Consider the following 27,186-nt stretch of genomic DNA (forward strand, 5'->3'; position numbering starts at 1 on the left):
ATTTTAAATAGCAAAACTTGTATCATTTCATATAACAAAACAATTATTGACTTTGTGTAGGTTAATACGAGGAATTGTTAAACCTTTGAAAGGTGATATTTCCCTCGGCCTTCAGCCTCGGGGAATATCACCGTTTTTCAGGTTTAACAATTCCTCGTATTAACCTACAAAAAGTCAATATTTGTATAGTGACAACACGATGTTTTGTCTGTGGATGCAGTTGAACCTACATTATGTATTTATGATGTATTACTTACGTTAGATAGTTAGATAGATAGATGCTATTACCGATAACTGATTACTTACGATGTCTATTTAGGTGTTCCATCTGATATCATAAGACTCATAAGACATCCCAGGCGTTACTAAATTAGGTAAATCTGAAAAAGAATTTTACGTAATTTATTAACACCGAGGATGGTATATATCTAACATTCATACACATCGTAAGAACGATTATTTTTCTCTAATGTCTTAACATGTATATGATAACATTTCTGAAGACATATTACATTATCTGATCCTGGGTTCAGAATATAAATATAAATACCTATAAACAGAAGTATATAAATTATTGTGACAACACGATGTTTTGTCTGTGGATGCAGTTGAACCTAATTATGATGTATCACTTATAGCTAGATAGATGCTATTACCTATAACTGATTACTTACGATGTATATTTATTGCGTAAATATGTCAAGTAATCGCTGTATTGAAGCACAAGTTTCTGCTACTGGGCGCAGCCATTATTGTTATGACAGCTGTGGAGCTAGCCGATAGCTTGTAATTAGTTTCGTATTTTGTATTACTAGTGCTTCCGGTTGTTGCAGACGATGTTTTGAACATGTGATGTAAAGGAAAGAGAGTTGTAAGAGTTGTATTACGGGTATTAATGTTTATAGTAGATAAACAATGTTTTGTATGATTATTGATATTGGTTAGAGATTATCCAGCGAGTGATCCAGCCATTTCCAGCGAATCCAGCGATCGCTTCACTTGCAAATATTCTACATAAGACTTGATCTTTGAAACCAGTTAATCTGCGTCTGTCTGTGTCCGAGGTCGGTTGTGTTTGTTGTTGGTGATGTGTAGTGATGTGTACTAGTGATATAATTCAGTACGTATTATGTCCTATGTACTAGGATTATATGAAAACGTCCTTATCACATGTCAAGAAAATATAGTTATAAATATAAATATAGTTAGTTTTATTAACAAAAAAGGTATTATAATGCGTGAACTGGTTTACATACATTTACAAAAGTTGCCGAATAGCACAAATTAGAAGTAAGTTTGACCTAAGAAGACAACATTTCGATGTTATCCAGTCGACTTGCCTCTGTCGCATACATCTTAAACATTGTCTGTTTTCGCTTTATAAGAGTATACGGAATATAATAACAAAATCATATGTTGTTGAAGTGATCATTTATTAATAACGTTATTATCATACCTAAGTTACAATGTAACAAATTTATATTTGTGTTCTATTGTCTAGCGAATTCAACACTTATCTCCCTTTCGTCAATAATAGCTATTCATAGTAGGTCCTAAATATAACATTTGATAATCATAATTTCTTAAAATTTAATTTAACATATTGACTATAAGTATCCATTGCTTAAGAGATTTCCTATTTCACCCAGTCTTCACTTTTCCTCTCGTGTTATTCCATCCTTGGTTTCTTCCTCTCCTCCTCTCCTCTCTGTTTTATCCATATAAGAAACGGGAGTTCCGTTTAAGTAAAACGGAACTCGGAACCAGTTCCGAGTTCCGTTTAAGAGTTTTGTTTTTTAAAATGACATTTAAAAAAATCAGTTTATGTAATTTGAACATATTACAAATGTTCTCTCTTGTGTTTTGTCATATTTTTTTCCTATTTTTTTGCAATTCCAAAGAACATCTATTTCCGTTTATGTAAAATGGAACTCGGAACCAGTTCCGAGTTCCGTTTAAGGAAATTTTCTATCATTTTAGATAAAATCATTCTATATGGCTAAGACATATGAGAAATGTTGCCTGTTGGCTTTTTTAATGGATTAATATTGGTAAATCCACTTTAATTTAGTTTTCGGTCAACTCCCATTTCCGAGTTCCGTTTAAGTAAAACGGAACTCGGAACCAGTTCCGAGTTCCGTTTAAGGAAATTTTCTATCATTTTCGGTAAAATCATTATATATGCCTAAGACATATTAGAAATGTTGCCTATTGGCTTTTTCAATGGATTAATATTGATCAATCCACTTTAATTTAGTTTTCGATCAACTCCCATTTCCGAGTTCCGTTTAAGTAAAACGGAACTCGGAACTCGGAACCAACTTCAGCCTCCATACTATTACTTTTTTTATCAGTGTGATAACCTTTTTATCGGCTTCCACATCCACATAGGCGAGACATTGTGAATTAACTACTGAAGAGTTGATATAGGTGTGCCCGGGGATAGTATCCACTCTTTCCCGGGACAAGTGTCCAGAAGACAATGGTGGTGGTAGTCAAGTTCAGCAACGCTCCTCAGGAAACTTAAGCGACATACCGACTGAAGGTAAAAATATCATGCACGATTATATATGTTTTGTACATTCTATGACAAAGTCAATATTTTAAAATGCTGACAATAGATATTATCATCATTGATATTCCAGGGGTTACAATAAATACTACGTAATATCCACCCCTGGACTATGTTATAGCAAAACTTAAGGCAATGTGTGTGACAATGGATGATCAGGTAGTCAGTCACGGATGAAAATATTAAGCCGATTGGCTGGTTTCAGCCATTTTGACTCAGAAAATAGCTACCTGGAAATTCCATATAGTTTTCACAAAAAAAGTAAATTTTAGCCTTTTTTAAGATTTTCCATTTTCGTTTCTTTTAAATCTGGTCCTTTGATGTACATAGAAATATAGTGATTCACTTAGTTCGGTAAACCTGTCTAAATCATTATGATTTTTGCCTTATATACAGACTATATATTAGGGGGAGCTTAATAATAAAGGAAAGTTTAGCGGACCATGATGCTCTGTGTTGCTTTGAAGTTCTACGTGGTTCTTGTTAGTTTCTGAGAGTTTAAGAGAGTTTCTGCTGTTCTGTAATTAGACAGTTAATTCCCCTGAACTACCTTCATTTATGCTATATAATGGTCCAGGATGGATATAAAGACAGTGATAGTAAACCATAGGATATCAAGGATGACATATTATGTCCTATTTATATATTCGCAGTTACATATTTTGTATTTTGACTTTCAGTATGAGGGTACTAGACCACAGTTATATATCGTGTTGTATTTTGACTTTCAGTATGGGGGTACTAGACCACGGTTATATATCTTGTTGTAATTTGAATTTCAGTATGGGGGTACTAGACCACAGTTATATATCGTGTTGTATTTTGACTTTCAGTATGGGGATAATAGACCACAATTATATATATTGTTGTATTTTGACTTTCAGTATGAGGGTACTAGACCACAGTTATATACCTTGTTGTATTTTGACTTTCAGCATGGGGGGTATTAGACCACAGTTATATATAGTGTTGTATTTTGACTTTCAGTATGGGGGTACTAGACCACGGTTATATATCTTGTTGTATTTTGACTTTCAGTATGGGGGTACTAGACCACAGTTATATATCTTGTTGTATTTTGACTTTCAGTATGGGGATAATAGACCACAGTTATGTATATTGTTTTATTACATAATTTGTTTACACCAATCTATATATGCAGAAATATGCAGAAATATAATATTTTCAACTAAATTTTCAACTATTTACACCGACCGTTCAATAAAACCTTGTTATATTGCACGGTTCGAAGTTATATTGCACGCTTCCATGGAAACGTTATATTGCACGGTTCGAGATGTTATATTGCACGGCTTTAGGAACACCTCGCTGTTGTTGTCTAGCTTTGTAGAAAACTTCCGAGAAATTGCGAGTAACAGTGAGTTACGTTATTATGACGTCACAAAGGTTCACGCTCAATTTCGCGCTGGATTTATAGATCTCGAATCAAGCACGTCATGTAGACGTTTACTGTACCGAGTAAAGGACGGACACGATGAATGAATTACATCAAATGGCTGTAAGCAGGTCTAATAATGTGAAAACAGACAATAAGACATCCAAACCTGAGTTACAACGTGACGTACGTGGGCTATACGTTAATCTTCAATAGGATATTAAGTTTTTTTCCATACGGTACGGTGTTGATGATTTTGTGATTGTCGTATTCGTTTTATAAAAAAACATTCAACTGAAAAACTGGTGATTATGTAATAAAACAAATATTCCATGGTCACTGTGCTCTAGTTCATAATATTTACCCCTCGGTGATGGTAATCAACAAATGTTATATTGCACTCACGAGGCCTCACCTCGGGTTAAATATTATGAACTAGAGCACAGTAACCCATGAAATATTTGTATAGTATTTTGACTTTCAGTATGGGGGTACTAGACCGCAGTTATATATCTTGTTGTATTTTGACTTTCAGTATGGGGGTACTAGACCACAGTTATATATATTGTTGTATTTTGACTTTCAGTATGGGGGTACTAGACCACAGTTATATATCGTGTTGTATTTTGACTTTCAGTATGGGGATAATAGACCACAGTTATATATCTTGTTGTTTTTTGACTTTTAGTATGGGGGTTACTAGACCACGGTTATATATCTTGTTGTTTTATGACTTTCAGTATGAGGGTACTAGACCACAGTTATATATCGTGTTGTATTTTGACTTTCAGTATGGGGGTACTAGACCACAGTTATATATAGTGTTGTATTTTGACTTTTAGTATGGGGGTACTAGACCACAGTTATATATATTGTTGTGTTTTGACTTTCAGTATGGGGGGTATTAGACCACAGTTATATATCGTGTTGTATTTTGACTTTCAGTATGGGGGTACTAGACCGCAGTTATATATCGTGTTGTATTTTGACTTTCAGTATGGGGTACTAGACCACAGTTATATATCGTGTTGTATTTTGACTTTCAGTACGGGGGGTATTAGACCACAGTTATATATATCGTGTTGTATATTTTGACTTTCAGTATGGGGGGTACTAGACCACAGTTATATATCGTGTTGTATTTTGACTTTCAGTACGGGGGTATTAGACCACAGCTATATATCGTGTTGTATTTTGACTTTCAGTATGGGGGTACTAGACCGCAGTTATATATCGTGTTGTATTTTGACTTTCAGTATGGGGTACTAGACCACAGTTATATATCGTGTTGTATTTTGACTTTCAGTACGGGGGGTATTAGACCACAGTTATATATCGTGTTGTATTTTGACTTTCAGTACGGGGGGTATTAGACCACAGTTATATATCGTGTTGTATTTTGACTTTCAGTATGGGGGTACTAGACCACAGTTATATATCGTGTTGTATTTTGACTTTCAGTACGGGGGGTATTAGACCACAGTTATATATCGTGTTGTATTTTGACTTTCAGTATGGGGGTACTAGACCACAGTTATATATCGTGTTGTATTTTGACTTTCAGTATGGGGGTACTAGACCACAGTTATATATCTTGTTGTATTTTGACTTTCAGTATGGGGGTACTAGACCACAGTTATATATCTTGTTGTATTTTGACTTTCAGTATGGGGGTACTAGACCACAGTTATATATCTTGTTGTATTTTGACTTTCAGTATGGGGGGTACTAGACCACAGTTATATATCTTGTTGTATTTTGACTTTCAGTATGGGGGTACTAGACCACAGTTATATACCTTGTTGTATTTTGACTTTCAGTATGGGGTACTAGACCACAGTTATATATCTTGTTGTATTTTGACTTTCAGTATGGGGGTACTAGACCACAGTTATATATCTTGTTGTATTTTGACTTTCAGTATGGGGGTACTAGACCACAGTTATATATCTTGTTGTATTTTGACTTTCAGTATGGGGGTACTAGACCACAGTTATATATCTTGTTGTATTTTGACTTTCAGTATGGGTACTAGACCACAGTTATATATCTGTTGTATTTTGACTTTCAGTATGGGGGTACTAGACCACAGTTATATATCTTGTTGTATTTTGACTTTCAGTATGGGGGTAACTAGACCACGGTTATATATCTTGTTGTATTTTGACTTTCAGTATGGGGGTACTAGACCACAGTTATATATCTTGTTGTATTTTGACTTTCAGTATGGGGGAACTAGACCACAGTTATATATCTTGTTGTATTTTGACTTTCAGTATGGGGTAATAGACCACATTTATATATCTTGTTGTATTTTGACTTTCAGTATGGGGGTACTAGACCACATTTATATATCTTGTTGTATTTTTGACTTTCAGTATGGGGAACTAGACCACAGTTATATATCTTGTTGTATTTTGACTTTCAGTATGGGGGTACTAGACCACAGTTATATATCGTGTTGTATTTTGACTTTCAGTATGGGGGTACTAGACCACAGTTATTACCTGTTGTATTTTGACTTTCAGTATGGGGTACTAGACCACAGTTATATATCGTGTTGTATTTTGACTTTCAGTATGGGGGTACTAGACCACAGTTATATATCGTGTTGTATTTTGACTTTCAGTATGGGGGTACTAGACCACAGTTATATATCGTGTTGTATTTTGACTTTCAGTATGGGGGTACTAGACCACATTTATATATCTTGTTGTATTTTGACTTTCAGTATGGGGGTTACTAGACCACAGTTATATATCTTGTTGTATTTTGACTTTCAGTATGGGGGTACTAGACCACAGTTATATACCTTGTTGTATTTTGACTTTCAGTATGGGGTACTAGACCACAGTTATATATCGTGTTGTAATTTGACTTTCAGTATGGGGGTACTAGACCACAGTTATATATCTTGTTGTATTTTGACTTTCAGTATGGGGGTACTAGACCACAGTTATATATCTTGTTGTATTTTGACTTTCAGTATGGGGTACTAGACCACAGTTATATATCGTGTTGTAATTTGACTTTCAGTATGGGGGTACTAGACCACAGTTTATATATCTTGTTGTATTTTGACTTTCAGTATGGGGGTACTAGACCACAGTTATATATCTTGTTGTATTTTGACTTTCAGTATGGGGTACTAGACCACAGTTATATATCTTGTTGTATTTTGACTTTCAGTATGGGGGGTACTAGACCACAGTTATATATCTTGTTGTATTTTGACTTTCAGTATGGGGATAATAGACCACAGTTATATATCTTGTTGTATTTTGACTTTCAGTATGGGGGTACTAGACCACAGTTATATATCTTGTTGTATTTTGACTTTCAGTATGGGGGTACTAGACCACAGTTATATATCTTGTTGTATTTTGACTTTCAGTATGGGGATACTAGACCACAGTTATATTACTTGTTGTATTTTGATTTCAGTATGGGGGTACTAGACCACAGTTATATATCGTGTTGTATTTTGACTTTCAGTATGGGGATACTAGACCACAGTACATGTATATACCTTGTTGTTTTTGAACTTTCAGTATGGGGGGTACTAGACCACAGTTATATATCGTGTTGTATTTTGACTTTCAGTATGGGGATAATAGACCACTAATTATATACCTTGTTGTTTTTGAATTTCAGTATGGGGGTTACTAGACCACAGTTATATATCTTGTTGTATTTTGACTTTCAGTATGGGGTATAGACCACAGTTATATACCTTGTTGTATTTTGACTTTCAGTATGGGGGTACTAGACCACAGTTATATATCTTGTTGTATTTTGACTTTCAGTATGGGGGTACTAGACCACAGTTATATATCTTGTTGTATTTTGATTATTCAGTTCTATGGGGGTACTAGACTACAGTTGTATATCATGTTGTATTTTGACTTTCAGTATGGGGATACTAGACCACATTTATATATCTTGTTGTTTTATGACTTTCAGTATGAGGGTATTCGACTATGGCTACCATTGTCATCAGTATGGTTGGCCTGCTGGGAGTGACTTTCGTGCCGATTATGAAGCATTCCTTGTGGCTCTAGCTGTGGGCGCTCTATCAGGGGATGCCATGTTACATCTGCTACCCCACGTAAGTAATTCAGATAATATGTATGGATGTTCCAAGGACACAGTGGTTTGGCATTCACCTTTCACAAAGATAGCTGGAGCCAGATGCATTTTAAACGAGTATGGGGTCAGCTTCCCAACCACACATCACAATATGTCCCACGATTAGAACATTTGCCTTTTTTTTGTCCGGACACACTGGTCGAAAGGCCTTCTGACCCCGTAAGAGCCCAGACTCACAAATTATACAAAACTATTTACCATAAACGTACTGATGCTTTAGACCAAAATCCTTCATTCCTAAAGAAGCAGAACGTTTATGAATTAAATGCAGTGTAAATGAATAAAAAATACAAAAGATGTTCTAGTTCAGGCCAAACTTCAAACATCCCCTCCACCGCAACTAAATGAAACGAAATCCGGGAATGGCGCGGAAATATGTATAGGGGAATTGTAGCTAAATTATTAAACCCTCCTTCTGTTTTTAGAACGAATGGATTGGATTCATTTGCAGTGGTTTTGTAACAACCATGTGTTTCAACCCCCATTGGCAAAAAAGGCAGTTTGAGAAATGAATCAAATTCAAGTCCTTCTTTTGTAGGAATGAATAGACTGAAGCATCATGTAACGTATACGATATGTACATGATGGTATTTTATGTAAGCGTTGGTGGGTTGTCATGACCATCATTATGGTAGCAACAGTGAGGAAGATGACGAGCATCATACGGCAGTCCTGAAGGGCCTATGTGGAATGGCGGCCATTTTTGTTTTCTTCACCATGGAGAGACTGTTATCTATTATTACCAACCTCAAGCACAATCGAAAGAAGGTAAGAACAGTTAGTATACATTTCATTGGCAAAATAATTTACACTGTCAAATATGAAGGTTGTAAGATTGGGAATAATACACGAACCTATCGTTATATTCTATTGTTTTGTATATTGCATGAAAAAGTGCTTGAAAGGACTATGTATGGTTTAGACCCTTTTCAAATCCATAAATCTTTAAGCTAAGTTAAGAAAAATAGTTAAAGTTGTAGCATTTAAGTATTAAGTGTACATCACTAATTCAATAATAATGGACGATTTTTGTTTTCATCCCAGCTCTTAAGCGAATTGGAATTTGTAATATTTTTCCGTGTGAATCAATAAAACGCAATAGCATCACCAGCAGAAACAGAGCTCCCGAGAAAGTGATTGTTTCGCTGAACTAGTTATGTTTGCATCACTAGCAGAAACAGAGATGCTGAAAGTTGGATGATTCCGTTGAACTCAATAAGAAGGCAATGCCAGTAGAAACACATATGCTGAGACTGAGACATATCCTGAAACTCCATCAGCCGATATTAGCTTACTCTCTTTAAGACCGCATCACCAGCAGAAACATAGATACCATGAATAAGATGGTTTCGCTGAAATAGTTATGTTTGCATCACTAGCAGAAACAAAGATGCTGAGAATGGAAGGATTTCACGTTTGACTCATAACCGCAATATCGTCACAAAAAAGAACGGTGTTGTGAATTAGATACTTCCTTGAACTCTTTTGGACCGCATCACCAGCAAAAAAAGAGATGTTGAAAGTGAAATGATTTCGTTGAACGCATATTGTTCACATTCCCACAAGAAATATAGATGCTGAGAGTGAGTTGATTGCGTAGAAATCATTAATCACGCTTCACCAATAGAATCAGAGAATGAAAAGCGATGATTACGTAGATCTTGTTCACGCGACCAATCCAGAATAAAAAGAGGTTGCGAAAGAGATAATGTCGTGCAACACAGTTGAAGAATGTTCATCAAAATGTGACCATTGAATTGGTTTAATTTGTTTTTGACATTTTCAACTTTACTGACCATAAGGAATGAGTGTGACCACCCAAAAGTAGCAGTGACGGCTTGACTACTTCTAAACCATGAACTTTGTGGATATAAAGGACCGTATCCAGTTCATAGCAAGGAGCTTATGGCCTTAAACATTCCAAATGATCAGGTCACGAGGCTACTAGGTTGCAGCATCCGCACATGTTTATAACCCCCTTCAACACATACAGTCGGGTAATGCTACCATCAGGAGACAACCTAGCGAAGTATTATAAGAAATCACAGAAGTTAATCTTCTGATAAAAGTCACGTTTTAACAAGTATTCTACACCATAAGATATTGTTTACCTCGCCAGGAGAATGCAATAGAGCCTGGCCATTAGATGATTTCATAGAACATGTTGAACCCACATCGCCAGGGAAACACAAGCGCGTCCTAGGGAAACAGTAATTTGCTAATAATAAGATGATTTCCTGGAACTCGTTCGACATGCATCGACACACGAAATATAGATGTTCAGATTGACAGAAATATAGATACTAAGAGTGAGTTGATTTCGTTGAAATCATTAAGTAAGCATCTCTAGTAGAAACACAAATGATGTGAGTGAACCTTTCCCGTAGCTCCATCAGCCGATATTTGCTGAAACTCGTTAAGAATGCATCTCCAGCTGAAGAGAGATGCTGAGAAAGAGATGGTTTCGTTGAATTTGTTGTGTTTGCATCACTAGCAGAAACAGAGATTCTGAGAGTTGGATGATTTCGTTGAATTTAATAAGCACGCATCGCCAGCAGAAACACATATGCGGAGACTGAGACAATTCCTGAAACTCCATCAGACGACATTAGCTGACACTCTTAAAGACCACATTTTCAGCTGAAAAAAAATGCTGAGAATGAAAGGATTCTCCACATCGCCAGAGAAAACAATGATGTTGTCAATTAGATATTTCCCGGGAATCCTTTGGACTGCATCACCAATAGAAAAGAGATATTGAAAGCGAAATGATTTCATCGAAGGCATTATGTTCGCATCGTCAACAGAAATATAGATGCTATGAGTGAGTTGATTTGGTTGAAAACATTAAACAAGCATCTCTAGTAGAAACACAAATGATGTGAGTGAACCTTTCCCGTAACTCCATCAGCCGATGTTTGCTGATACTCTTTAAGACCGCATTTTCAGCTGAAATAAAGATGCTGAGAATGAAAGGATTTCGTTTGACTCATAACCCCCACATCGCCAGGAAAACCAATGTTGTTGTGAATTAGATATTTCCTGGAACTCCTTTGGATCGCATCACCAGCAGAAAAAGAGAGATAATGAAAGTAAAATGATTTCGTCGAACGTATTATGTTCGCGTCGCCAAGATAAATATAGTTGATGAGAGCGAGTTGATTGCGTTGAAATTATTTAGCACGCATCACCAATCGAAACATGGAGGATGAAAAAAGCAATGATAATTGAGATCTTGTTCAAGCGACAAATCAGGATAAAAGTAACTTGCGAAAGAGACATCACCAGGGGAAACACGAGCGCATCCCAGGGAGACAGACATTTGCTGATAATAAGATGATTTCCTTGAACTAGTTCAAAATTTGTCACCACACAAAATAAAGATGTTCAGAATGACAGAAATATATATGCTAAGAGTGGGGTGATTTCGTTGAAATCATTAAGTACGCATCTCCAGTAGAAACAGAGATGATGTGAGTGAAACTTGCTGATACTCTTTAAGACCGCATCACCAGCAGAAACAGAGCTCCCGAGAAAGTGATTGTTTCGCTGAACTAGTTATGTTTGCATCACTAGCAGAAACAGAGATGCTGAAAGTTGGATGATTCCGTTGAACTCAATAAGAAGGCAATGCCAGTAGAAACACATATGCTGAGACTGAGACATTTCCTGAAACTCCATCAGCCGATATTAGCTTACTCTCTTTAAGACCGCATCACCAGCAGAAACATAGATACCATGAATAAGATGGTTTCGCTGAAATAGTTATGTTTGCATCACTAGCAGAAACAAAGATGCTGAGAATGGAAGGATTTCGTTTGACTCATAACCGCAATATCGTCACAAAAAAAGAACGGTGTTGTGAATTAGATACTTCCTTGAACTCTTTTGGACCGCATCACCAGCAAAAAAAGAGATGTTGAAAGTGAAATGATTTCGTTGAACGCATATTGTTCACATTCCCACAAGAAATATAGATGCTGAGAGTGAGTTGATTGCGTAGAAATCATTAATCACGCTTCACCAATAGAATCAGAGAATGAAAAGCGATGATTACGTAGATCTTGTTCACGCGACCAATCCAGAATAAAAAGAGGTTGCGAAAGAGATAATGTCGTGCAACACAGTTGAAGAATGTTCATCAAAATGTGACCATTGAATTGGTTTAATTTGTTTTTGACATTTTCAACTTTACTGACCATAAGGAATGAGTGTGACCACCCAAAAGTAGCAGTGACGGCTTGACTACTTCTAAACCATGAACTTTGTGGATATAAAGGACCGTATCCAGTTCATAGCAAGGAGCTTATGGCCTTAAACATTCCAAATGATCAGGTCACGAGGCTACTAGGTTGCAGCATCCGCACATGTTTATAACCTCCTTCAACACATACAGTCGGGTAATGCTACCATCAGGAGACAACCTAGCGAAGTATTATAAGAAATCACAGAAGTTAATCTTCTGATAAAAGTCACGTTTTAACAAGTATTTTTCACCATAAGATATTGTTTACCTCGCCAGGAGAATGCCATAGAGCCTGGCCATTAGATGATTTCATAGAACATGTTGAACCCACATCGCCAGGGAAACACAAGCGCGTCCTAGGGAAACAGTAATTTGCTAATAATAAGATGATTTCCTGGAACTCGTTCAACATGCATCGACACACGAAATATAGATGTTCAGATTGACAGAAATATAGATACTAAGAGTGAGTTGATTTCATTGAAATCATTAAGTAAGCATCTCCAGTAGAAAGACAAATGATGTGAGTGAACCTTTCCCGTAACTCCATCAGCCGATGTTTGCTGAAACTCGTTAAGAATGTATCTCCAGCTGAAGAGAGATGCTGAGAAAGAGATGGTTTCGTTGAATTCGTTGTGTTTGCATCACTAGCAGAAACAGAGATTCTGAGAGTTGGATGATTTTGTTGCATTTAATAAGCACACATCGCCAGCAGAAACACATATGCGGAGATTGAGACATTTCCTGAAACTCCATCAGACGACATTAGCTTACACTCGTAAAGACCACATTTTCAGCTGAAACAAGAATCCTGAGAATGAAAGGATTCTCCAAATCGCCAGAGAAAACAATGATGTTGTCAATTAGATATTTCCCGGGAATCCTTTGGACTGCATTACCAAAAGAAAAGAGATATTGAAAGCGAAATGATTTCATCGAAGGCATTATGTTCGCATCGTCAACAGAAATATAGATGCTATGAGTGAGATGATTTGGTTGAAATCATTAAACAAGCATTTCTAGTAGAAACACACATGATGTGAGTGAACCTTTCCCGTAACTCCATCAGCCGATGTTTGCTGATACTCTTTAAGACCGCATTTTCAGCTGAAATAAAGATGCTGAGAATGAAAGGATTTCGCTTGACTCATAACCCCCCACATCGCCAGGAAAACCAATGTTGTTGTGAATTAGATATTTCCTGGAACTCCTTTGGATCGCATCACCAGCAGAAAAAGAGAGATAATGAAAGTAAAATGATTTCGTCGAACGTATTATGTTCGCGTCGCCAACATAAATATAGTTGATGAGAGCGAGTTGATTGCGTTGAAATTATTTAGCACGCATCACCAATCGAAACATGGAGGATGAAAAAGCAATGATAATTGAGATCTTGTTCAAGCGACAAATCAGGATAAAAGAAACTTGCGAAAGAGACATCGCCAGGGGAAACACTTGCGCATCCCAAGGAGACAGACATTTGCTGATAATAAGATGATTTCCTTGAACTCGTTCAAAATGTGTCGCCACACAAAATATAGATGTTAAGAATGACAGAAATATATATGCTAAGAGTGGGGTGATTTCGTTGAAATCATTAAGTACGCATCTCCAGTAGAAACAGAAATGATGTGAGTGAAATTTGCTGATACTCTTTAAGACCGCATCACCAGCAGAAACAGAGCTCCCGAGAAAGTGATTGTTTCGCTGAACTAGTTATGTTTGCATCACTAGCAGAAACAGAGATGCTGAAAGCTGGATGATTCCGTTGAACTAAACAAGAAGGCAATGCCAGTAGAAACACATATGCTGAGACTGAGACATATCCTGAAACTCCATCAGCCGATATTAGCTTACTCTCTTTAAGACCGCATCACCAGCAGAAACATAGATACCATGAATAAGATGGTTTCGCTGAAATAGTTATGTTTGCATCACTAGCAGAAACAAAGATGCTGAGAATGGAAGGATTTCGTTTGACTCATAACCGCAATATCGCCACGAAAAACAATGGTGTTGTGAATTAGATACTTCCTTGAACTCTTTTGGACCGCATCACCAGCAAAAAAAGAGATGTTGAAAGTGAAATGATTTCGTTGAACGCATATTGTTCACATTCCCACAAGAAATATAGATGCTGAGAGTGAGTTGATTGCGTAGAAATCATTAATCACGCTTCACCAATAGAATCAGAGAATGAAAAGCGATGATTACGTAGATCTTGTTCACGCGACCAATCCAGAATAAAAAGAGGTTGCGAAAGAGATAATGTCGTGCAACACAGTTGACGAATGTTCATCAAAATGTGACCATTGAATTGGTTTAATTTGTTTTTGACATTTTCAACTTTACTGACCATAAGGAATGAGTGTGACCACCCAAAAGTAGCAGTGACGGCTTGACTACTTCTAAACCATGAACTTTGTGGATATAAAAGACCGCATCCAGTTCATAGCAATGGAGCTTATGGCCTGAAACATTCCAAATGATCAGGTCACGAGGCTACTAGGTTGCAGCATCCGCACATGTTTATAACCTCCTTCAACACATACAGTCGGGTAATGCTACCATCAGGAGACAACCTAGCGAAGTATTATAAGAAATCACAGAAGACCGCATCACAAGCAGAAACAGAGATACCGTGAAAAAGATAGTTTCGCTGAAATAGTTATGTTTGCATCACTAGCAGAAACAAAGATGCCGAGAATGAAAGGATTTTGTTTGACTCATAACCCTAATATCGCCAGGAAAAACAATGATGTTGTGAATTAGATACTTCCTTGAACTCTTTTGGACCGCATCACCAGCAGAAAAAGAGATGTTGAAAGTGAAATGATTTCGTTGAACGCATATTGTTCACATCGCCACAAGAAATATAGATGCTGAGAGTGAGTTTATTGCGTTGAAATTATTTAGCACGCATCACCAATAGAAACATGGAGGATGAAAAAAACAATGATAATTGATATCTTGTTCAAGCGACAAATCAGGATAAAAATAAGTTGCGAAAGAGACATCGCCAGGGGAAACACGAGCGCATCCTAGGGAGACAGACATTTGCTGATAATAAGATGATTTCCCGGAACGCGTTCAAAATGTGTCACCACACGAAATATAGATGTTCAGAATGACAGAAATATATATCCTAAGAGTGGGTTGATTTCGTTGAAATCATTAAGCACGCATCTCCAGTAGAAACAGAGATGATGTAAATGAAATTTGCTGATACTCTTTAAGACCGCATCACCAGCAGAAACAGAGCTCCCGAGAAAGTGATTGTTTCGCTGAACTAGTTATGTTTGCATCACTAGCAGAAAGAAAGATGCTGAGAATGAAAGCATTTCGTTTGACTCATAACCCCAATATCGCCAGGCGAAACAATGATGTTGTGAATTAGATACTTCCTTAACTCTTTTGGACCGCATCACCAGCAGAAAAAGAGATGTTGAAAGTGAAATGATTTCGTTGAACGCATATTGTTATACATTGAAATCATTAATCACGCTTCACTAATAGAAACAGAGAATGAAAAGCGATGATTATGTAGATCTTGTTCAAGCGACAAATCCAGAATAAAAAGAGGTTGCGAAAGAGATTATTTCGTGCAACACAGTTGAAGAATGTTCATCAAAATTTGACCATTTAATTGGTTTTGTTTTTGACATTCTCAACTTTACTGACCATAAGGAATGATTGTGACCACCCAAAAGTAGCAGTGACGGCTTGACTATTCTAAACCATGAACTTTGTGGATATAAAGGACCGTATCCAGTTCATAGCAAGGAGCTTATGGCCCTAAACATTCCAAATGATCAGGTCACGAGGCTACTAGGTTGCAGCATCCGCACATGTTTATAACCTCCTTCAACACGTACAGTCGGGTGATGCTACCATCAGGAGACAACCTAGCGAAGTATTATAAGAAATCACAGAAGTTAATCTTCTGATAAAAGGTCACGTTTTAACAAGTATTCTTCACCATAAGATATTATTTATCTCGCCAGAACACGATAGAGCCTGGCCAATAGATTATTTCATAGAACGTATGAGTCCATATGAAACCTCGTCAGTCTATTTTTTGTTGATACTCTTTAAGACCGCATCACTAGTAGAAACAGAAATGCTGATAGTTGAATGATTTCGTTGACCCAGAGATGCTGAGAAAGAGATGGTTTCGTTGAATTCGTTGTGTTTGCATCACCAGTAGAAACAGAGGTGTTGTGAGTGAAACTTTCCTGTAACTCCATAGGCTGATATTCTCTGAAACTGGTTAATATCACGTCACCATCAGAAACAGAGATGCTGAGAGTTGGATGATTCTGTTGAACTCAAAAAGCACGCATCTGCAGCAAAAACACAGATGATGCGACAGAGCCATATCCTGAAACTCAAGCAGACGATATTAGCTGACACTATTTATGACCGCATCTGCAGTTGAAAAAAAATGCCAAGACTCAAACACCCTTATCGGCACGGAAAACAATGATGTAAATTAGATATTTCTTTGAACTTCTTCTTTGGACCGCATCACTAGCAGTAAAAGAGATGTTGAAAGTGAAATTCGTACAACGCAATATGTTCGAATAGCCAACAGAAATATCGATTCTGAAAGTGAAATAATTGCGTTGACATCATTAAGCAAGGATCTCCAGTAGAAACACAAATGATGTGATTGAAACTTTCCTGTAACTCCATCAGCCGATATTTGCTGAAACCCGTTAAGACTGCATCTCCAGCTGAAACAGAGACGCTGAGAAAGAGATGGTTTCGTTGAATTCGTTGTGTTTGAATCACCAGTAGAAACAGAGATGATGTGAGTGAAACTTTCCTGTAACTCCGTAAGCCGATATATGCTGATAATCGTTAAGACTGCATCTCCAGCTGAAACAGTGATGCTGAGAGTGGGATGATTTCGTTGAAAATGATAAGAACATATCGCCAGTAGAAACACAGATGGTGAGACTGAGCCATATCCTGAAACTCAATCAATAAAAATATTTGCTAAAATTCGTTCATAATGCATCACCAGTAGAAACAGTGATGCTGAGAACTCCATCAGGCGATATTTGAGATTCTGAGAATGAGATGATTTCGTTGAACTTATTAAGCTGGCATCGCCAAGGGAAACAATGATGTGAATGAGATATATCCCAGAACTTGTTAAGGCTGCATGACGAACAGAAACAAAGATGCTGGCAGTGAGATGATTTCGTGGAAATCATTAAACGCTAATCGACAAAGGAAGTATTGGGGCTCAAACTGAGATGATTTCATAAAACTCAGTAAGGCCGCATCGCCAGGCGGAACAGTGATGTTTTTGAATGAGAGATTTCCTATAACTCCTCAGTATTCGTCGCCAGAAGAAACGTATACGGACTGGGATTTAAATAGTTTCGTAGAACTTATTGAGCCCATATCGCTAGGAGAAACTCAAGTGCATCCCCGGTAATGAATATGAATGTTGAGAATGAGATGGTTTGTGGAAGACATTACGTCAGTATTGCCAGGAGAAACAGAGATGCTGAGATGATTCCATTGATCGTAATAAGAACGTGACTGCACATATTTCACCAGAAAATTTGCTGCTAATATCGATTATCATCATACTATAGTTTATTCAATATTTCATACATTACACCAGAGTATTCACTTATCTAAGTTATCCAGATAATACTAATTGGTGCAGGTAAATATCCAACACAGCTGTGGATAGAAAATAAATTCCCGTATGTGTGAACCTCATTTACTAGAACTGGAAATAGGTTGGGGTTTTTTTTGGTTTTTTTTTTTGCAGCAACCCAAATTTACATTACATCCATACACATGATTATTAAACAATTAGAACCTCTCAAAATTCTGGGTCGGGTAATTTTATTGAAATATGTAGACAGTGCATCCTATGTACAATTTTACCGTGATTAACAACAACGAAAGAGACATTTAGATAATGTTAAAGTACGGGACACGTTTGCACAGAGCAAAAAAACGGTGTAATAATTGGCTGCTTACTTGCACACGAGTGACACATATGTTAGTTTGGCCTGGTAGAACGGTGCCGCTACGTTAGCTAGCGATAACGCGATGTTATAAAGCACACAAGTGATGAATATGCAGTCATTAAGTTATCTTTATCTGTGAGTATGTCTACAATAGAGTTTGGCCTGGTAGCGGTGCCGCTATAAATCGTCGCTACCAGCTTTACCCAGGTATCGGGATATATCGTATCGGCGTGGTAGCGCCGTCGCTACATTGAAGCGGTTCTTCAAACATCTGCAATGGTGAACATCAACTCAAGAACAAAGGACAAATCCGCTACATGGTCACCGCCCAGAAAAGCAGCCTATCAAAGACTTTCAGGCAGTGACGTAGCGGTGTCAATAAATCATTGCCTCATAAACATAACGAAAATACCATTGCAAATAATTATTCTATTCCAATACATACATACCTAGCAATAAGATCATACAATCACAACTAATAATCACAAGGATTTCATTGTTAAATAAACAAAAATAACCAACTATCTCATCCAAGGTACATAAAACAGAATCTTGGGAGTTTCTGTTTTATTTTGAACATCAATTACTAGCAATGTATACTAAAATGGTACGAAGTTACTAGATATCAGACGGCTTATGTGATAAATGGTCATTTTTGCGGAATTATATTTTCGCAATTTTGCATTTACATTCGTGATCGCAAATCTGATCATGGAAATAATCTGTTTAATTATATAGTTTGTTAAAGTAACAGAATCGAGAAATTTTAGTTTTTTTCCCCATTTGAAGTGAAAGCTGCGAAAATTTTACCCTGCAAAAATAACCGGTAAAAGTAATCACTGCTCATCATTTTTTTCGGTAACAAGCCATAACAGAATAATGCTGACAATTTCAACTTACGAATCCTTGAGTCTTGTGGTCTTTAGACTGCCAGGGTTTTGGTTTGTCGGATCGTCAGACCAATCGTTTGCCTTCCAAGTACGAGTCTTCATAGCTCAGGACAGGAAGTGGTCAGCCCCTAACGAAATCAGACGCAATACATTAATATAAGTACATCAATGGTCCAGGGGAGATAACCCTACATGTATCGAGTGTAAATATTGCTTTATTGAAAATCAGTACGTGGAACAAGTTCCCATAGACTACAGGAAATAGAATACTTGATTTCCTGTAAGTGTTTTGTTAAAAGTAATGCTAGTAGCAGAGTACAGTGAAAAGTATAAAGTACAATGTATATTGAATATATTGAATAAAATACCGTTTGGAGGAAAATTCATGCAAGTGTAGATTTAGTGAATATGTGTATTATTTGTACTTCACCGAAATTGTAATAAGCTGGACATATTTCATCAGAATGATGTAATATACATTTTCTATAAAATTTGCTTATGAATGTGATGATAGAACTTGTAAAGAATGATAGTATAACTGTTGTTAGTTCTAAAAGCATAGCTGTTGGTATTGACGACTTCTGGAGGAAGATGTGAATGGAGATAGTTTGGTGCTAAATTATTCTCGATGTTGTAGATAAGAAAAAGTTTTCTACATTTGCGTCTCTCTCAAAGTGCCTCAAGGCCTGCTTGTTATATTCATATAAAGCTGAAACAGTTACATATGAAGTAAGTCAATAATAACTTGTGCTGTGTCACGTTGAGCTACTTCTAAGTTCATAGAATCTGATACCAATCAACCGTCACGAAGCTCACATACAAAATCTATATACGGAGTAGACATTTGTTTTTAATATTACTTTTAATTCATTCACATATTAATTGTTTTCATAGCTGAATCACAGGCGTTTGGCTCTATTGACAATTTTCTCTATATAAATGTAATACTGTGTCGACACAGTATTACATATAAAGAGAGAAAAATGTTTATAGAGCCAAACGCCTGTGGCTGAATCATACATAGAGTCCATGTGATCCCCACTTTTAGCATTTGAAATAATGATTATCCCAAGGTGTCTCTATGTTTGTCTGTAAAATATAAGAATTAAACATTAAAAATAGTATTAAAGTTCTCGTCGATTTGTTCTGATATATAATAAAAAATGATTTCAGTTCTGCCAGGATTAAAAGTCACTAACCAAGATTTAACCCAAACGTTCAAAGATCCGTAGTCTCTGTTTACAACTTATTCAGTATCTATGACGGTAATATGAAGAAGAAAGGAGAAGGGTATCGTCAGCAAAGAGTCGTGAAACTTATATAAAAAAAGAAACAATAAAGGTCCCAGAATCGAGCCTTGAAGCACTCCTCATATGCCTTTAATTTTACAAGAAATAGCACAGAATATTATTCAAATGTGCTTTCGTTCTTCAAGGGACATGCTAATTTTATGATACAAAGCGCTGGCATGAAATCTAACTAATGGTGATAAAACATGGATTTTTAAACAAAAATATAACTCTCTCAAAGATATTGGTAGATGTTAGATGGAGAATACCTATCGTTTTTCTTGTATAGTGGCATAACGTTAGCATTATATAAACTGTAACTAATTCTCAGATCCCTGTGATTGATGTAGCCTTGAAACATAGATAAGACAATGATTCCCGCCCGCATAATTCCTATCATGTCTGAAATGGGTCTGGAAACCTTCGATAGTTATATCGTTATTAGAAATTCTGTCGTCAAGATGAGTTTCGGTTAAACCAATTATGTCGTATTCACTGGCTATAACTTATACATTTTAATGTATGCCTTACACTTTCTTATACGCAAGTGATAATTGGAATTTTTCTTGGGATTTAAATCGACATACATCGTAAAATCAGGATAAAAACTACAAGTTATTTTTTCTAATTGTGAACACAAAATACAATGTGTTGCAAGAAAATGCAAATGCTATAAAAATATAATATTTCTAATTCAGAATTTTATTAATATTCAGACAAAACAAAATTATTCAACTGACCAGAAAACATATGCTTTAGAGTAAAACATCGATCCGCTATTTTATGATTCTCATTGTTCATTGTCAAATAAGAAACCATGTTGGGTTGGTGATCAGAAATAATCCAGACATTCGTGTAGTCCAGTGATAGACAGATAAATAGTACACCACAGACACTGACCAACCAGAAAGTAGGGTCTATGGCCGTATCTAAAAAAAACGATTATGTTTATATATATATATAAATGGTTGTTAATGTAATCTAGAACATTGTTCAGCTGTTTTGTATCTGCAAAAAATATGAAATTTTGAAATGTAGGTAGAAATCTTGGTGCTTAGTGTCTAACTTGATCAAAATCATCAGCAATACTCCAGGGGTTCCGATCACATACGATCTCTACACCCCTGGACTATCTCATAGTAAAACTGAAGGCAGCTCAAACGGGAAAACCTGAACCAATCACAGGCCAGCAAAAACTCCTTTGAAGACTACCAAGAGAGAGAGCGACACCCAACTTCAAAGCTACACGAAGTTGGTCTCTCTCTCTCTCTCTCTCTCTCTCTCTCTCTCTCTCTCTCTCTCTCTCGGTAGTCTTCAAAGGAGTTTTCTACACAAGGGCCCTGCAGGTAGGGCGTTAGAATTGTACCTGCTGCCCCTATTGCATGATCGTAAAAGGCGACTAAATTTAGGATCTTATCGTTTCTCTTCTTTCTAACTGACTTTATCTTTCCTAATGCCTCCCTTGGCACCGCCTCACTTTTGGCCTTGAGTTGAGCGTTCGCCCCTGTGAGGAAGGCTTTGGGTTCTGTCCCCTGGCCGAGACACACCAAAGTCTATAAAAGTGGTAGTTTCTGCTCCTGCTTAGCGCTCAGCATACAGGGAATGGGACGACTGGTTCGTCCGTTGTCAGTATAATGTGACCGGGTGGGGTGTGTTGCTCGGTGTCTTCGGCGGCATGCTTCAGTGATATAGCACTATAAAAAGGGCAAGAGTTCCACTATACAAGAAGACACAACATGAATATACCGCAGTCTCCTAAAACACACACCTCGCACAACATACACGCAACACATCGCATACATGGGAGGCCGTCCTTACATGACCATAGCTGTTAATAGGACGTTAATTAATCAAACAAACAAACAAACAAAATCAAAGCTACACAGTTTACCAGAGTGTATACCGTTATACGGCTCTTTTGATGTACATCAAAGGATTAAATTACCTATGAGATAGTCCAGGGGTATAGAGATCATAAGTGATCGGAACCCCTGGAGTATCGAGGATGGAGCATAATATAAAATTTAGATAGTGCAACATAATTTATGGGACACCCTGTTTTATAAATTAAAATGCACCACAGGGATCTGCTAATTAGATACAGTTTATATATATTTTAGACTCATCAGAGTGGTCCAAAGACCATTACTTAGATATTTTCAGATAAATTATGTACATTTATATTATATAGTTTAAGTTTTGTCGATTTTTCCTAAAACGCCTTAAACGTTCAATGGACACCCTAGTGGTTGAATATATATAAACTGTAAATATTTCTCAGACCCCTGTGCTACTGACCATTGGTTTGGACACTGAACTCGTCCATGCGTAAAGTGATCGGGAGTTCATCGTGATCGGACTCGAATACATATACATGTATACTTATACAGATAATTTAAATTTTTAGTGACTTACATACAAATGTATATAAATACCATGAAAGATGTTTGTCAGAACATTGTTAGACCATGGCCAGAGACTACCATACATATGTCTGTGTATGGTCCATTTAGATGTACTAATTATTAATTCTCAATCTATTTTCTAATTTCTATCAGCCGTATAACTAATATCAGAAACGCAGATCTAGTTTTCAGCTCATTTATAATAAAAAAAAACAATTGGAAGAGCAGACTTACTTGATCTCGATCTCTCTAACGGGTTCGTCCACGGCACAAATAACCTATATATAGCTACATGTACATTGTACTTAATTTGCACACGGCTTGACCAAAGAAATATAAACAACCAATGAAACAACAGATCTCTCTCTACATATTTAAAACACAGTTAGCGTAAATCCTTTTGTTCTTTTTGTGTTATATTTCATGGAATGTACAGGATGTGCCCATAACTGGTCTATAAGTGACCTGTAGCCGGTTTATATTAAGATTTTGGACCGCTGCCCGGTTTATATGTGATAATATTTTGGACAGTCACTTATAAACCAGTTAGGTAAATCCTGGGCACAGCTCTAAGTGTCAAGGCATAAGCAATTCCAGAAGAGTTTCAAAACACTTTTATAAGAAACACATGTTTGTGTCTTAAACAACATACACATATCATTGATAGACAATATTGACAATATTCAGAATTTCAAGCTGAATGTATTAATTCCGTCTTTGAAAATAAACTTTTTTGAAATGCATCCTGCACTGTTTTTCGATGGTAATATTGTTTTAGGGCTGAATGTATTAAAAACTCTATTGTAGACTCTTTCATATGTGGATATGAAGGATAGGAATATTCTACCCGAGGGTCACAGAATGTAGTAAAACCCGAGGCTTGCCGAGTATTTTTCTTTCATACCTCGACGTTTTATTGCAATTTTACAACTATAATATCCAGCCATTTTGAAATAAATTCGAAGAAATCCACGGCTGTAAGTCAATTTTTCATAAAATTACGTGATATTTTCACCAAAAATTCCGTTGTTTGCATCTTTTACAGTACAACCAGTCAAGTTTGTGAAAAAAATGTTAAAATTTTACCGAGGAAACAGAAATTTTGTTGACGCCGTGACGTCACGAGGCTTTATTGCATGGGTAGCCATGCAATACAGCTTGTGTATTGCGCTAGACCAGCCAGTATTACACCCATAGGTATGAAAGAAATTCACTTCTTCTGCAGCAAATTATGCACACGAGCGTGTTCCATGCTGCACGTACATATCCACAACATTGGGTAATGTTTGGCGATTTGGATTTCAACATTTTTTTCCACATTCACTCTGACATTATGTAAGCTCCTAGCAGCCACGTCTGTTAGAATAGTTGGAGTATATTCCTGTAAATCCAATGGACGTTATTTTCGTATTCATGAACTCTTTGTTGGTGTTAATTAACTCTCACATGTTGCTTAGTTTACCAACACACAGATAAATATCCTGTATCGAATTTCTTGTAATATCCCAATATTTTTAGCACTTTTCTCTTTTTTTCTTTCTCTCAACTTTGAAGGTATTCACGGCCCACGATACTGATATATCGTGTTTTAACATCCAGTTTGTTTTAAATACTTTATTTTGGCGAGTTTCTTTCAGGTAAAGTTGATGTTTGTGATACGGTTTAAGATACAGTGCCACGAAGTACAGGTTGAATATGTAGAACTAATCTCAGTAGACCTAGATTACTCTTTGATAGCATTTTTAATTGATAGCTCGATTGATTTGTAAACTGGATGTTTTTGCCAATAATACTTTTTGATAAGACGTCTTCTTATGCTGTCATACATATAACATATCAGTATGAAATGATACTTATCTTTGTACAAAATTTCCTGTTTTAAGTTATGTTTAAAAACGGACAGTTCCAAGTAACCAAATGTTTGATAAAGAGATTGAGTCTACAAACATTTCAACACGTTGAGGTACAAAGAGTAAGTATCTGTTCATAACGTGAGTCCGTGCGATGTAATATATGTACGTAATACTTTCTCTTAAATAATCGGGACATGGTAATTAATTAATCTACGTTTACTGGGTTCTATTTTCAAGACATTTTGTGGAAGTACATTATACCGTTTTTCATTGTAACACTATACATACATGTACACTGAGTCTCCTAAATAATCACAGACGTGCTACGTAATTTTGAAGTCCGCCGGAGGAAATTGATACCGCGATACTTCTAACCCATTACAGCAAATAGATACAGCGATACTTCTAACCCATTACAGCAAATAGATACAGCGATACTTCTAACCCATTACAGCAAATAGATACAGCGATACTTCTAACCCATTACAGCAAATAGATACCGCGATACTTCTAACCCATTACAGCAAATAGATACAGCGATACTTCTAACCCATTACAGCAAATAGATACAGCGATACTTCTAACCCATTACAGCAAATAGATACAGCGATACTTCTAACCCATTACAGCAAATAGATACAGCGATACTTCTAACCCATTACAGCAAATAGATACAGCGATACTTCTAACCCATTACAGCAAATAGATACAGCGATACTTCTAACCCATTACAGCAAATAGATACAGCGATACTTCTAACCCATTACAGCAAATAGATACAGCGATACTTCTAACCCATTACAGCAAATAGATACAGCGATACTTCTAACCCATTACAGCAAATAGATACAGCGATACTTCTAACCCATTACAGCAAATAGATACAGCGATACTTCTAACCCATTACAGCAAATAGATACAGCGATATTTCTTACCAATCAGAGTAAATAGACTCCAAATCCGTTACACGTTCCTCTGACGAATCACAAATCGTGGCCATGGCCACATTTTGCCATTTTTGTTTTTAAATGTAAGTTGAAAGCCTTGGTACTTATTCTCTTACTCGAACAAAATATGAAATTTTGATAATGAGCATAATTTATGGGACACCTTGTATGTATATAGCTTTATGCATTGTTAAATATACCATAGGGATCTGAGAATTAGATACAATTTTTATATGATTTGGACCCACAAGAGTGGTTCTTATCCCAATTTTAGCCATTTTCAGATACGTTATGTACATTGTACATGTGTAGTATGGGTTACACCGATTTTTAACGCCTTAAATGGTTTATGGATACCCTGGCGGGTCCACATACTTATAAACTGTAGATAATTCTCAGGCCCCTGTGGTATTTGATATCAATCGCGAGTTCATCAATATCGCGGTCGTACTAAAGTAATACATACTTACAGGTAATTTTAGTAACATGTATACGGATGTATAAAAATATATTTTCTGTTTTAAATGTTTAGTACGTTGTGTTTGAACGTTATTAGACTAATTATTTATAATTAAATGTATGGTCAATTTTGATGAACGTAATTTTAAAATACGTGTAATTCAATCAAACTTATAATTCCAATCAACCGTATCAATAATCAGAAACGCCCACATATCGTACAGATCTTAACAAATAAAAAATCATTTATAATTTAACAAATGAAAAAGCAGACTTACGTGATCTCGATCTCACTAACGGGTTCGTCCACTGCACAAAGAACCTATATATAGCTACGTACCTTGGGTCAAACCGGGCGCAAATTACCGGTAAATATCTAACAACCAATGAAACAACAGATTTACTATGACGTGACATTGACCACTGGGACATTTCGGACACACGTATCTAGTGTAATAATAGCTCCTTATGACACGTGTAGGTAAATACAATGATCCTTACAGACGAAATGTTGTAAACTCACATTGCTTTCTACCTTTAATCGTTATTATAATGTGTTTCTTGTTATCCACAATAAAGGTGATGCCATGAAAAGGAGAAATGAACAGCTGTAGGTATTGGATTGCTGTGTATTAACGAATAGTAAAAGCCAATATAAACACACTAGCCATGTCGAGATCAAGCTAGGAGGTTCCAGCGTATCTGATAACGTCTGTGTATCTAAATACAATACACCTGCCGTTACAATATAACAAATAATATAGTTAAACGTAATATGAATCGCAGATAAATAATTAATTAATGTTTTGATATGTAGTAACTTAAAGTTTTTTTATTCGCCAAACTGGTACGAACTGGTATTTTAAGGTCTAGTAATAAATTTTGCTGTTTTTTTTTCAATTGTGCTTACTCGTATTGATATTAATGTAAACACATACAATCTCACCTTCCATCGCACTCTCCCTCTCTCTCAGAGAGAGA

The 27,186-nt window shown here is 36.5% G+C and overlaps 1 long non-coding RNA gene across 2 annotated transcripts; it reads left to right on the forward strand.

Annotated features, from left to right (window-relative positions):
* Positions 1–2,101: 2,101 nt before the first annotated feature.
* LOC138307949 (uncharacterized) lies at positions 2,102–9,208 on the forward strand. 2 transcript variants are annotated; one of them, XR_011206069.1, is made up of 3 exons: positions 2,102–2,545; positions 7,932–8,076; positions 8,543–9,208. It is a non-coding gene; the product is annotated as an uncharacterized lncRNA (long non-coding RNA). The 2 variants fall into 2 exon arrangements; XR_011206068.1 differs by having other exon boundaries at positions 2,115–2,545; positions 8,656–9,208.
* Positions 9,209–27,186: the final 17,978 nt, after the last annotated feature.

Source organism: Argopecten irradians, chromosome 14 (assembly GCF_041381155.1).
Source record: "Argopecten irradians isolate NY chromosome 14, Ai_NY, whole genome shotgun sequence".
Taxonomy (NCBI): domain Eukaryota; kingdom Metazoa; phylum Mollusca; class Bivalvia; order Pectinida; family Pectinidae; genus Argopecten; species Argopecten irradians.